Source organism: Oncorhynchus clarkii, chromosome 30 (genome assembly GCF_045791955.1).
Source record: "Oncorhynchus clarkii lewisi isolate Uvic-CL-2024 chromosome 30, UVic_Ocla_1.0, whole genome shotgun sequence".
In the NCBI taxonomy this organism is placed as follows: Eukaryota; Metazoa; Chordata; class Actinopteri; order Salmoniformes; family Salmonidae; genus Oncorhynchus; species Oncorhynchus clarkii.
In genome coordinates, this window is record NC_092176.1 from 36,040,373 (window position 1) to 36,054,245 (window position 13,873).

General features: G+C 45.5%; 1 protein-coding gene across 5 annotated transcripts in view; it reads right to left on the reverse strand.

Annotated features, from left to right (window-relative positions):
* LOC139389296 (serine/threonine-protein kinase TAO3-like) overlaps positions 1 to 13,553 on the reverse strand; it is a 137,777-nt gene extending 124,224 nt beyond the window's left edge. Inside the window, exon 1 of one of the 5 annotated variants that reach the window (XM_071135896.1) lies at positions 13,150 to 13,553. The gene's annotated coding sequence lies outside the window, so the exon portion shown is untranslated. Of the gene's footprint in view, positions 1 to 12,630; positions 13,031 to 13,149 lie in introns of those variants that run through there. The other 4 variants (XM_071135895.1, XM_071135899.1, XM_071135898.1 and 1 more) reach the window with 4 other exon arrangements.
* Positions 13,554 to 13,873: the final 320 nt, after the last annotated feature.

The window sequence follows — 13,873 nt, forward strand, 5'->3', positions numbered from 1 at the left end:
CCACCACCATCAACAAAACACCCAAAATTTGTTCCACACACTTGTAGATACTCTGAATGATCGGCTATGAAAAGCCAACTGACATTTACTCCTGAGGTGCTGACCTGTTGCACCCTCTACAACCACTGATTATTATTTGACCCTGCTGGTCACCTATGAACATTTGAACATCATGGCCATGTTCTGTTATAATCTCCACCTGGCACAGCCAGAAGAGGACTGGCCACCCCTCATAGTTGGTTCCTCTCTAGGTTTCTTCCTAGGTTCTGGCCTTTCTAGGGAGTTTTTCCTAGTCACCGTGCTTCTACACCTGCATTGCTTGCTGTTTGGAGTTTTAGGATGGGTTTCTGTACAGCACTTTGTGACATCAGCTGATGTAAGAAGGTTTTATAAATACATTTGATTGATTGGACTCTATGCCAAGTCCCATTGAAGCTGTGCTGGCAGCTTGTGGTGGCCCAATTCAGACACTTTATAGTGGTGTTTCCTTTGTTTTGGCAAAAAACCTGTACAGTATTTTGGCCTATTCAATGATGAAAGCTATGTCTATGGACCTATTGTACACCTGACAACAAGTGATGTCCAATCTACATTTCACTTTATTAATGATAACAGAGTGTACAGCAGTGCTGTGTTGGAGACCACCTAAAGTAAGACCGATTCAAGACCAAGACCGGAGCAAATCGAGTCAAGACCAAGACAGGAGGGGGTGAGACAGAGACCAAGTCAAGACCGGGAGGGGAACAAGGGGTCCGAGAACGAGTCAAGACTGAGACAAATGCAAGTCCAATTCAAGACCATCATTGTAATTGTCAAATCACCACCATTAGAGTTGAAAATGTCTAGTATTTCTGTGTTCATATTTCTGAACAACATCTGGATTCTTTAGACATTTAGAATAGTGAAGAGAGAAAAGAAATGCATGCTGCAAGAAGATACAGCCACTACAAATGATTACTAACCCAAACACAGTGGGGAAGAATGGGCCTGGCCTTCTATACCTTCAGAGAAGGGCGAAGGATTTAGAAAACAATGATTATAATATAATAATGTTCTGATTTAATCTCTTCAGTTTTTGTTGGAAAGAAAAGAGTTAAATCACGATTTTTCTTTGCTGGTCTCTGGGGAGATAAATCTAGCTAAAGTAGCTAAGTCAGCCATTGGCTAGGCCATCAGAAGCTAGATAAAAGGCATCTGTCATTCAACTGTATTAGGGCAACATTTTGGAGTTAAAGTGGAATCAACCAATCACATTGGGTGGGACCTTAATGGGTGGGACCGTTTTTACAAAAACCTATGGAAACTTCTGCCTTTTTGAAGGCCAACACTGTGCAATAGCGAGCAGTAGTTTTCCCACGGTCTAGCTAGCTAACAATGTTGTTGTTGTTGGTTTTATCAAAGAGAATGTTGCTGCTAATTTGTTAGCTTCTCCCTTTAAGAATAACTTTCAACAAGAAGTTAAGTTTCAAATGATTATCATCTGGTGAGTGGAACTGTGTTAGTTATTGCAGCATGCTTCCTGATAGCCGTCTCTGACAATAACTTGTGTGAAACATTGTTGCACTTAAAGTGGAACTGACAGAATTTTAGCAAAATTAAATCTTATTCAAATCTGTTCATATATACCCCCGGGAAGGACACTTTAAAAATAATTTCCTGACAAGTTACCACTTAATCCACTTTTCACGTTTACATAAACTCTTAGAATGTTTGGGAATTATGTATATACTAAGGCTTGTGAAAATTCTATAGCAATATAGAGTGGAAAACAGACATATGTTTGGACAATCAATAGACACTGCAGTAAATAAAACTGAATAAAACATCGGTCTTGTCCAGGAACGGAGTCTCCACAGCCCGGTGCGCTATAGCCAATCAGAGCTACGGTAGACCTTAATACAAACAAGCCATTGGCCACACGGGCCTGCCATCATTCACTTTGAACTGGACTGTGTGTTTACAGGAAGTAGCAACAGTGCAACTTTAGATCATTAGGACACATTCACCAAAAGCCACTAAATACACCTGAATGAATTTCTGCAAATATATCCTATTGATCAAACAATCATGAAAAGGGTAGGCTCTCTCTCCCTCAGTTATGCACATCAACCGTGTATAGCCAATGAAAAACTATTTGATGGAACAGTCAGTCACTCACACACTCCAATTAGCTAGCTAACGTTGGGCTCCGTGTTTTTAGCTTGCTACATAAATAGAAAGGTTAGCCTATTAGCCACGCTATGACTGACTTGCGTTTAATGCTAGTTTTACTGTATTGACATTCCCAGCATTAGTTACATTTGTCCGTTGTCCAGAATATTGAATGAATTAAATTGAAACAGTGCAGCCCGAATGGAGGCTGCAAACAATGTACCAGGCCAGCTGTGATTTACAACCTGATAGTCATAGTTTTTGGACTCCCAAGAAATGTATTGGTTAATTATATTAATGATGCATTATACTGCATCCATCTATTCTTCCAGCAATGCCTGAGTGTAGGTAATGGAACGTTGAGTTAAATATAATCTCTTTTTAAAACCTCAAAGTTGGTTTTGTATATTTTTGAGTGATAGTCTGTTTCATATCTGCAAATTAATTAAAACGGTGTCAGTTCCACTTTAAACTTAAAGGTCACTGGTTACTGTGTGTGCAAAACGTTGAAATGTTTTTTGCAATGGGGAAGTTGTACATTTTGATTGGGAAATGCTTAAAAGGTTGTGTTTTTTTATTCTTATGATTGGGACCTACTGGCTTATTATGTCCGAGTTTATGGACTGCTTATCCTTTAACATCATGCTGTGTGTGACTGCTGTCTTTCCATCGGCCCTATGCAGTGGTGCCTGGAGAAGTGGGTAGCCTCAAATTCCCCAAAAGTCTCCAAACAGCCCACCCAGCGAAGGAAAGGCACCATGTGGGAAAGATCCTGTTTTTCTATAGATTCTTCTGATTTTCACTTTTTTTTTATTTTTTAAGAAAAAATGTAAAACAATGTGATCGTCCTCAACAATGCTTAAACATCAATCTGATTGGGTGGGCCTGTCAGGGCCTGGCTCCCCAGTGGGTGGTCCTCGGTCTACCCCCCTGATGCAAACAGTGCATGACGACAATTGCGCATCACAAACAGCCTACTAAACAATACTTTGGGCTAAACTTTTTACAATACCTGGTTTGCATACCCATCGTTGCCTTAGTTAGCATTTACTGGAAGATATTTCAACTTGTCTTCCCTACCGGCTCCCGATGTCATTCTTCTGTGAGCTACTCCATGCCAAAACCAGTTGAGAGCTGCACACTCCTGCAGCGTGCAGATTAGAGGTTGACCGATTATGATTGTTCAACGCCGATACCGATTGTTGGAGGACCAAAAAAGCCTATACCGATTAAAATCAGTCTATTTTTTATTTTATTTATTTGTAATAATGACAATTACAACAATACTGAATGAACACTTATTTTAACTTAATATAATACATCAATAAAATCAATTTAGCCTCAAGTAAATAATGAAACGTTCAATTTGGTTTAAATAATTCAAGTGTTGGAGAAGAAAGTAAATGTAAGAAAGCTAACGTTTCAGTTCCTTGCTCAGAACATGAGAACATATGAAAGCTGGTGGTTCCTTTTAACATGAGTCTTCAATATTCCCAGTTAAGAAGTTTTAGGTTGTAGTTATTATAGGAATTATAGGACTATATCCCTCTATACCATTTGTATTTCATTAACCTTTGACTATTGGATGTTCTTATGGGCACTTTAGTATTGCCAGTGTAACAGTAAAGCTTCCGTCCCTCTCCTTGCTCCTCCTTGGGCTCGAACCAGCAACACAACGACAGCCACCATCGAAGCAGCGTTACCCATGCAGAGCAAGGGGAACATCTACTAGAAGGCTCAGAGCGAGTGACGTTTGAAACGCTATTAGCGCGTGCTAACTAGCTAGCCATTTCACTTCGGTTACACCAGCCTCATCTCGGGAGTTGATAGGCTTGAAGTCATAAACAGCGCAATGCTTGACGCACAACGAAGAGCTGCTGGCAAAACGCACAAAAGTGCTGTTTGAATGAATGTTTACGCGCCTGCTTCTGCCTACCACCGCTCAGTCAGATACTTGTATGCTCAGTCAGATTATATGCAACGCAGGACACGCTAGATAATATCTAGTAATATCATCAACCATGTGTAGTTAACTAGTGATTATGATTGATTGTTTTTCATAAGATAAGTTTAATGCTAGCTAGCAACTTACCTTGGCTTACTGCATTTGCGTAACAGGCAGTCTCCTCGTGGAGTGCAACGAGAGAGAGGCAGGTTGTTATTGCGTTGGACTAGTTAACTGTAAGGTTGCAAGATTGGATCCCCCGAGCTGACAAGGTGAAAATCTGTCGTTCTGCCCCTGAACGAGGCAGTTAACCCACCGTTCCTAGGCCGTCATTGAAAATAAGAGTGTTCTTAACTGACTTGCCTAGTTAAATAAATGTATAAAAAATAAAAATGAAATGGGCAAATCGGCACCCAAAAATACCGATTTCCGATTAATTGGTCCAACTCTAGTGCAGATAATATTCCTCTGAAACTGGGCTGTGTGCAGCACACGTCAATATATTTCACGTACTTTACAAATTGTGCAGGCTACTTTGTGCATGACTTCTCTATTGTACTATATCATTGTTAAATCGTATACACCACTACATTATTTTGCTCCCGAGTGGCGCAGCGGTCTAAGGCACTGCATCTCAGCGCAAGAGGCGTCACTACAGACATCCTGGTTTGATTCCAGGATGAATCACAACTGGCCGTGATTGGGAGTCCCATAGGGCGACGCACAATTGGCCCAGCATCGCCTGGGTTTGGCCGTCATTGTAAATAAGAATTTGATCTTAACGGACTTGCCTAGTTAAATAAAGGTTCAACTTTAAAAAAAGAAAAACACATCAGTAAGGATTAAGTGAGTACACGCAATGCCCACTGAAGGAAAAAAAACACTAAAACGTGGGTATACGGTTTATACCGGCACATAGCTTCCACTACAACACTGACCCTTAATTTACAGAAAGTGCATATTTCTAAAAAAGAGTGCTGGTATTACAGTTGCTGTCCTTTCAATGATCCGGTCACCCACCAAAGGCCTTCCAGGGTCACCCACCAAAGGCCTTCCAGGGTCACCCACCAAAGGCCTTCCAGGGTCACCCACCAAAGGCCTTCCAGGGTCACCCACCAAAGGCCTTCCAGGGTCACCCACCAAAGGCCTTCCAGGGTCACCCACCAAAGGCCTTCCAGGGTCACCCACCAAAGGCCTCTAGGGTCACCCACTGTACTAACATGTCTATAATAGATAAAAAGGCTGTTAAGACTGTAATAATGTTTCAAGAAAGAATTGTATACATCTGACCTTGTGAAGCGGTTTTATGCACTGACTAAATGGAAGCTGATAAGTTGTTTTTTTTACTCCGCTGGTCTTGGGAAGAAATTGTCCAAGGCAAGACCGAGTACAAATGTTTGACACCAAGACAGAGACACTCAATATGTGGCCTTGAGTACTACAACTCTGCTGCAGAGTACCACACTGTTGCCTAGTAGGTCCTATTCAATGATATATACAATACATACATTCATGTGTACACCCCCATTTGGGATCACTTAGAAATGTCCTTGTTTTTGAAAGAAAAGCAGATTTTTTTGTCCATTAAAATATCAAATTGATCAGAAATACAGTGTAGACATTGTTAATGTTGTAAACGACTATTGTAGCTGGAAACGGCTGATTTTTTATGACATTTCTGCATAGGCCCATTATCAGCAACCATTTCTCCTGTGTTCCAATGGCACGTTGTGTTAGACAATCCAAGTTTATAATTTTAAAAAGGACTGGCCACCCCACATAGCCTGGTTCCTCTCTAGGTTTCTTCCTAGGTTTTGGCCTTTCTAGGGAGTTTTTCCTAGCCACCGTGCTTCTACACCTGCATTGCTTGCTTTTTGGGGCTTTAGGCTGGGTTTCTGTACAGCACTTTGAGATATCAGCTGATGTACGAAGGGCTATATAAATACATTTTATTTGATTTAATTGATCATTAGAAAACCCTTTTTGCATTTATGTTAGCACAGGTGAAAACTGTTGTCTGATTAAAGAAGCAATAAAAAAAACTGGCCTTTAGACTTGTTGAGTATCTGGAGCGGCCATTTTGAGCCTGTAATCAAACCCACAAATGCTGATGCTCCAGATACTCAACTAGTCTAAAGAAGGCCAGTTGTATTGCTTCTTTAATCAGACAACAGTTTTCAGCTGTGCTAACATAAATGCAAAAAGGGTTTTCTAATGATCAATTAGCCTTTTAAAATGATACACTTGGAGTAGCTAACACAACGTGCCATTGGAACACAGTAGTGATGGTTGCTGATAATGGGCCTCTGTACGCCTATGTAGATATTCCATAACAATTTAAAAATCAGCCATTTCCAGCTACAATAGTCATTTACAACAGTAACAATGTCTACACTGTATTTCTTATCAATTTGATGTTATTTTAATGGACAAAAATAGCTTTTCTTTTAAAAAAACAAGGACATTTCTAAGTGACTAAACTTTTGAACGGTAGTGTGTATAAATGGTAAATGGTGTATAAAAGGTATGTATAAATATCAAATTCATTTTACTCCTCATGTTACTACTTTGAAACTCTGCATCTTTGGGAAAGGCTCGTAAGCAAGCGTTTCAAGGTAAAGTATACACCAGCTGTATTCAGCGCATGTGACAAAATGCTCTGTGTCTCTAAGCTTATTGTACACCTGACGTAAGTGGTGTTTCTCCATGTCAACATTGAGCACCAAAAGTACTGGGACAGTGACACGTTGTTGTTGTTTGGCCCTGTACTCCAATAATCGGATTTGAAATGATACCATGACTATGAAGTCAAAGAGCTGCCTTTCATCTTTAATTTGAGGGTATTTTCATCCATGTCGGGTGAACCGACCAAAAGCATTGGGACAATCTTGGGGTCACTTTCATTACAAATAAGAATATGATATGTTTCTAAACAATTCTACATTCATGTGGATGCTACCATGATTACGGATAATTCTGAATGAATCGTAAATAAAAGAGAAAGTTAGAGTGAAAATATTATACCCCCCAAAAAATGCTCCCCTCCCCCATTATTGTAATGGTGAGAGGTTAGCATGTCTTGGGGGTATGATATTTGTGCGTCTAATTTTCTCAAACATCATTATTCACAATTCATTCAGGACTATCCGTTATCATGGTAGCATCCACATTAATGTATAAGTGTTATTAACATATGCTATATTAATTTACAATAAAAAGTGACTCCAAAATGACAATCCTTTAGTTACCATTCATTTCTATTTGGAAACAAAATAATCTGAAACACAACCAAGAAAAGAACAAAAAGCAGCAACTGAATCCAAGATGTAGTCATTGAGTGCAATGAATATGGGACCAAATACAAAACTTGACTATTTTAAATAGGGATGATTATGTACAGAAAGTGCTGTAATTTCTAAACGGTTCATCTGATATGGATGAAAATACACCGTCAAATAAAAGCTGACAGTCTGCACTTTAACCTCAGACATTGTATCATTTCGAATCCAAAGTGCTGGAGTAGAGCCAAAATAAAACAAAAAATAACGTGTCACTGTCCCAATACATTTGGAGCCAACTGTAATTCCTCAATGTAATTCCAATCTTAATACATTTCCTCGTTCTTAGAATTAATGTCCTTAGACTTAGAGCAAAGAACAGAATGTACAGGTGTGTCATGGAACACAGTTCATTGTTGAGGGGAAACAGACATTACACACTCCTTCCTTAAGGCCTCATCTTCCTCCTTCCTCTGCTTGGAAGAATTGAAGGAGAGCGAGTAGTAAACATAATAGCCCAGACTAGTCCTTAAGAAGAGAGACAAGAGTAAAAAGAACAGCTGCAATGGAAATGCCCTTTCCCTCTCAATTCTCCTTCATATCTGAAACTTTATTCACACCCAGATTATCCAAAGCCCTTTACAGAGCAGTCAGTGTGTAGTGATTAAGCCTGTTGCCAGGGTTTACACCTCCCCTATGTTGGGCCTGCCTGCCTGCGAGAGCGCTTCTGTTGCAGGAGAGGGGGCTGGAGCCTGGGCCTGCCTGCCTGCCTGGTAGAGGGGGCTGGAGCCTGGGCCTGCCTGCCTGCCTGGTAGAGGGGGCTGGAGCCTGGGCCTGCCTGCCTGGTAGAGGGGGCTGGAGCCTGGGCCTGCCTGCCTGGTAGAGGGGGCTGGAGCCTGGGCCTGCCTGCCTGGTAGAGGGGGCTGGAGACTGGGCCTGCCTGCCTGGTAGAGGGGGCTGGAGACTGGGCCTGCCTGCCTGGTAGAGGGGGCTGGAGCCTGGGCCTGCCTGCCTGGTAGAGGGGGCTGGAGCCTGGGCCTGCGTGCCTGGTAGAGGGGGCTGGAGCCTGGGCCTGCGTGCCTGGTAGAGGGGGCTGGAGCCTGGGCCTGCCTGCCTGGTAGAGGGGGCTGGAGCCTGGGCCTGCCTGCCTGGTAGAGGGGGCTGGAGCCTGGGTCTGCCTGCCTGGTAGAGGGGGCTGGAGCCTGGGCCTGCCTGCCTGGTAGAGGGGGCTGGAGCCTGGGCCTGCCTGCCTGGTAGAGGGGGCTGGAGCCTGGGCCTGCCTGCCTGGTAGAGGGGGCTGGAGCCTGGGCCTGCCTGCATGGTAGAGGGGGCTGGAGCCTGGGGCTGCCTGCATGGTAGAGGGGGCTGGAGCCTGGGGCTGCCTGCATGGTAGAGGGGGCTGGAGCCTGGGCCTGCCTGCCTGGGAGAGAGGGCTGTATCCTGGGCCTGCCTGCCTGGGAGATGGGGCTGGAGACTGGGCCTGCCTGCCTGGGAGAGAGGGCTGGAGCCTGGGCCTGCCTGCCTACCTGCCTGCCTGCAAGAGAGGCCTGGAGCCTGGGCTTGCCTGACTGCGAGAGAGGGCTGGAGCCTGGGCCTGCTTGCTTGGGAGAGAGGCCTGGAGCCTGGGCTTGCCTGCCTGGGAGAGAGGCCTGGAGCCTGGGCCTGCCTGCCTGGGAGAGAGGGATGGAGCCTGGGCCTGCCTGCCTGGGAGAGAGGGATGGAGCCTGGGCCTGCCTGCCTGGGAGAGAGGGATGGAGCCTGGGCCTGCCTGCCTGGGAGAGAGGGATGGAGCCTGGGCCTGCCTGCCTGGGAGAGAGGGATGGAGCCTGGGCCTGCCTGCCTGGGAGAGAGGGATGGAGCCTGGGCCTGCCTGCCTGGGAGAGAGGGATGGAGCCTGGGCCTGCCTGCCTGGGAGAGAGGGATGGAGCCTGGGCCTGCCTGCCTGGGAGAGAGGGATGGAGCCTGGGCCTGCCTGCCTGGGAGAGAGGGATGGAGCCTGGGCCTGCCTGCCTGGGAGAGAGGGATGGAGCCTGGGCCTGCCTGCCTGGGAGAGAGGGATGGAGCCTGGGCCTGCCTGCCTGGGAGAGAGGGATGGAGCCTGGGCCTGCCTGCCTGGGAGAGAGGGATGGAGCCTGGGCCTGCCTGCCTGGGAGAGAGGGATGGAGCCTGGGCCTGCCTGCCTGGGAGAGAGGGATGGAGCCTGGGCCTGCCTGCCTGGGAGAGAGGGATGGAGCCTGGGCCTGCCTGCCTGGGAGAGAGGGATGGAGCCTGGGCCTGCCTGCCTGGGAGAGAGGGATGGAGCCTGGGCCTGCCTGCCTGGGAGAGAGGGATGGAGCCTGGGCCTGCCTGCCTGGGAGAGAGGGATGGAGCCTGGGCCTGCCTGCCTGGGAGAGAGGGATGGAGCCTGGGCCTGCCTGCCTGGGAGAGGGGGATGGAGCCTGGGCCTGCCTGCCTGGGAGAGGGGGATGGAGCCTGGGCCTGCCTGCCTGGGAGAGAGGGATGGAGCCTGGGCCTGTCTGCCTGGGAGAGGGGGAGGAGCCTGGGCCTGCCTGCCTGGGAGAGGGGGATGGAGCCTGGGCCTGCCTGCCTGGGAGAGGGGGCTGGAGCCTGGGCCTGCCTGCCTGGTAGAGGGGGCTGGAGCTTGGGCCTGCCTCCCTGGTAGAGGGGGCTGGAGCCTGGGCCTGCCTGCCTAGGAGAGGGGGCTGGAGCCTGAGCCTACTGCCTGCCTGGTAGAGGGGGCTGGAGCCTGAGCCTACCGCCTGCCTGGTAGAGGGGGCTGGAGCCTGAGCCTACCGCCTGCCTGGTAGAGGGGGCTGGAGCCTGGGCCTGCCTGCCTGGTAGAGGGGGCTGGAGCCTGGGCCTGCCTGCCTGGTAGAGGGGGCTGGAGCCTGGGCCTGCCTGCCTGGTAGAGGGGGCTGGAGCCTGGGCCTGCCTGCCTGGTAGAGGGGGCTGGAGCCTGGGCCTGCCTGCCTGGTAGAGGGGGCTGTGGCCTGGGCTTGCCTGCCTGGTAGAGGGGGCTGGGGCCTGGGCCTGCCTGCCTGGAAGAGGGGGCTGGAGCCTGGGCCTGCCTGCCTGGTAGAGGGGGCTGGAGCCTGGGCCTGCCTGCCTGGTAGAGGGGGCTGGAGCCTGGGCTTTCCTGTGTCCCAAATGGCACACTATTCCCTTTATGTTAGGGCAGCCTAACCACTAGGGTAACCTAGTGGTTAAAGCGTTGGACTAGTAACCGGAAGTTTGAAAAGTTCAAACCCCCGGCTGCCCCTGAACAGGGCCAGCCTGGAACCCACTGTTCCTAGGCCGTCATTGAAAATAAGAATTTGTTCTTAACTGACTTGCCTAGTTAAATAAAGGTAAAAAAATAAAAATTTTGATCAGTGCTCATAGGACCCAGAATGTCCCCCTCTCCCCGACAGCCACAGTTGATGTGTCCTCACCCCACGCATCCATCAACGCACCTCACACTTGCAGAGATATAGTTGCACATTACAGTCAAACACGTTGCAGACTCACAGAAGAAGAACTACACAGAAAATATAGAGTCAGTCAGGGAAGACAAACAGGATAAATATCAAGTTTTAATTGGACTTTACACGTGCAGAGGAACATGTAAGATATATATGTAGCCAAGGCCTATGGGATACATGCAATGCACACATACATGCATGCATAGGTTATTCACAAACACAAACCACAACCGTTGAGCACGCCAACAGATCAGATGCACAGGATGTCAGTGACACTCGGCGAATGTCCCAAATGGCACCCTATTCCATATAGTGCACTACTTTTGTCCAGAGCCCTGATAAAAAGTAGTGCACTATATAGGGAATAGGGTTCCATTTGGGAGGAAGACAGGATGTCACGTCTGAATATCCTACAAAAAAGCTAAACTAACTGGGTGAAGGTAACAGAGGAGGGAGGGGCAACTTCCGTTGGACCTCGGTCACACACACACACACACACGACCATTTCAGGCTATTGTCCCTCATCATACAATAAAAAAATATATTAAAAAAAAAAAAACTTAACTAGCTTAGACACGAGTATTATCAGCTAGATAGGCGACGCAGGCAACCTTAAGGGACTGGTAGCCTTGGACTGCCACGGTGTAACTTTCTGTTCATAGTTACCTCCCACTCAAAGCCTGAGACTTACTGATGAGCTGACTGGCCGACTTGATAAGGTTACTGTAGGTTATGTGGGAAGCAGAGGCTTAAGCAATGAAAGTTATTTCTTTAAAATCAAGCTACTGGCTGCTAATGGGCAAATATTTGTTTATAGTGAGAGATAAATGAATGTACACATTATACAGAGAACTCTGATACAGAATATTCAAGAGCTGTGTGAAGACCAAATATATGCTAAATATGGAAGCTAACGACTTCATATGGCTCAGGCAATATCTTGGGAAATTACAAGATATTGCATGTTCAGAACAAGCAGAAATGTGTTCATTACAAGCATGTCTGTTAGCTTCCTATTCAAGCTGTCTACATAAAAGGATGACATCATGAAGTCAGGTTGGTTGTTGTAGGCTGTTCCACTGGCTGCTATTTTAGCCTTTAATGAGACATTTCAAGCGCGTAATGTTAACCTACATTTACTTTTATGCAGATTACAGGAAACAAAATATCTGCATATCAGTGGTAAAGCTATCGTTGAAAGCATTGTATGAATGACAATAGACGGCAAATCAAACAAAACATTTTAAAGGTAGCTGTCAATGGTGTTTAACCAGTGTGTAGTGCACTAGACCAACATTTGCTTCGAGCACAAAAACAATAGACGCACTAACGTTAGACTCGGGTGACAATGTCATTTCTGTCTGTCAATTACTGGGCAGTTAAAGCAAATTTCGTTTCATTTACATATTTTAACATGTGCATTGAGCTATGCAATCGTTTTCGATGTCTGGCAATCCATCCATCGCAGAATGTCCAAAAAATGATACAGTAAGTAGCTGGTTGTAAAACGTTCAGTCGCAACATGTATCCACTGAAAAACAGTCTGTGGCACAGCCAGACAGTAGCTAGCTACATTATAGTTCCAGCCGTCTAGTGACAACTCGCCAATTATCAAGTAAAACCACTTGAAACAAAATGACAATTCACAAAATTGACAGCTAAACCACGTTGAAAGGCTTTGAAGCAACTGCATACAGGTTTTAAAAACATGTCTCATTGTTTATCGAGAGGTTCAGTTTATAATTTAACACAAGAGGTGAACCAAACTGGCTTGTCATTTGCTCGCAATACTTACCCATGAGCTCAGGTCGGTGCTTATGAAAACACGTCCTCTGTTCCTCATTTGCCAAGCAATACTTTCAACGATTTAAAAGCACTGTATGAATGATAAACAATTTCCAATGAAACCGACGAAGAGAATTGTTTTGCGAGCAGGTGTAACCAACCAAGTATTTGGCTTGCACAGTTCAACTACCCTACGCACTTCACTGACTGCCTATCTAGTGAGACTGTTACGTTAAAACAACAATGCGTTCAAGTCTCAACTTCGGTAGTCATCATGCTATGAGTCATAATAAAGAATACAACTACGTTAGCCTGGTATCTTCCTGGTATCTTGACAACGAAATAATCATTTCACAGGAACATGGGTTACTTCGACTTCATCTTAAAGGAAACGAAGACATGACGACAGCGTACTAGGAAGTGTCTCTCGTGTATAAAGGCCAGCAAATTAGAAGCGTGAAATTGTGACAGCAATAGCTAACATTAACATTTGTACCTTCATCATAAATAAACCAAATTAAAAACTGACCAGTGATGTTCTTGTTCCTTTTGACGAATCCCACGTTTCCAATAACATTTAGTCCAACTCCGAGAGACAACTTGACTTTCTGAAGTTTGGTCAGGACTTCCTGAATGAGGGCTCGAGTCGCTCCTTTCCTCCGCACGAGCACGGCCCCTTGCCGCTGACAGCTAGTTTGACAGGCGGAAATAAATTCGTAGATTATCTGGCAAGCAGCAGTTGTCTTTAGTTCTGGCCTCTATAAATGTTATGGTTTAAACAAACAAAAAAACGACATTCACTGTATGTGTCACAGTTGTTTAGATCATGCCCGTTGATTATTGATCATGATCAATACATTGCACTGATCAAATGTCGTGTTGTCAAGACCATTGTCATTTAACTCTAGACAATATTGGACGTTTTAGTATGTGCTGTTTACAAGGAGAAACAATCGAGTTCAGAGTCAAAGCAGACGAGGACAGGAGGTGGATGAGAGAAACAAAAATGTATCGGTTATCGGCTATAAAGGATCATCAACAGACAACCTTTGGGGATAGAAAAACTAGGGATATCAATGTTAAAAACGAAAATGAATACTTGGGTACTGTATTAGGTTTCAGTCAAGTCCACATTAATAAAATAACATGGGGTTAATTGCATTTTTAAAAATGAGAAAACCCACATTTATTTTTTGGGGCTTTATGTATATTGTTCAATGGTGCATTGGGACAATATTGACCTCTGAAAGGGA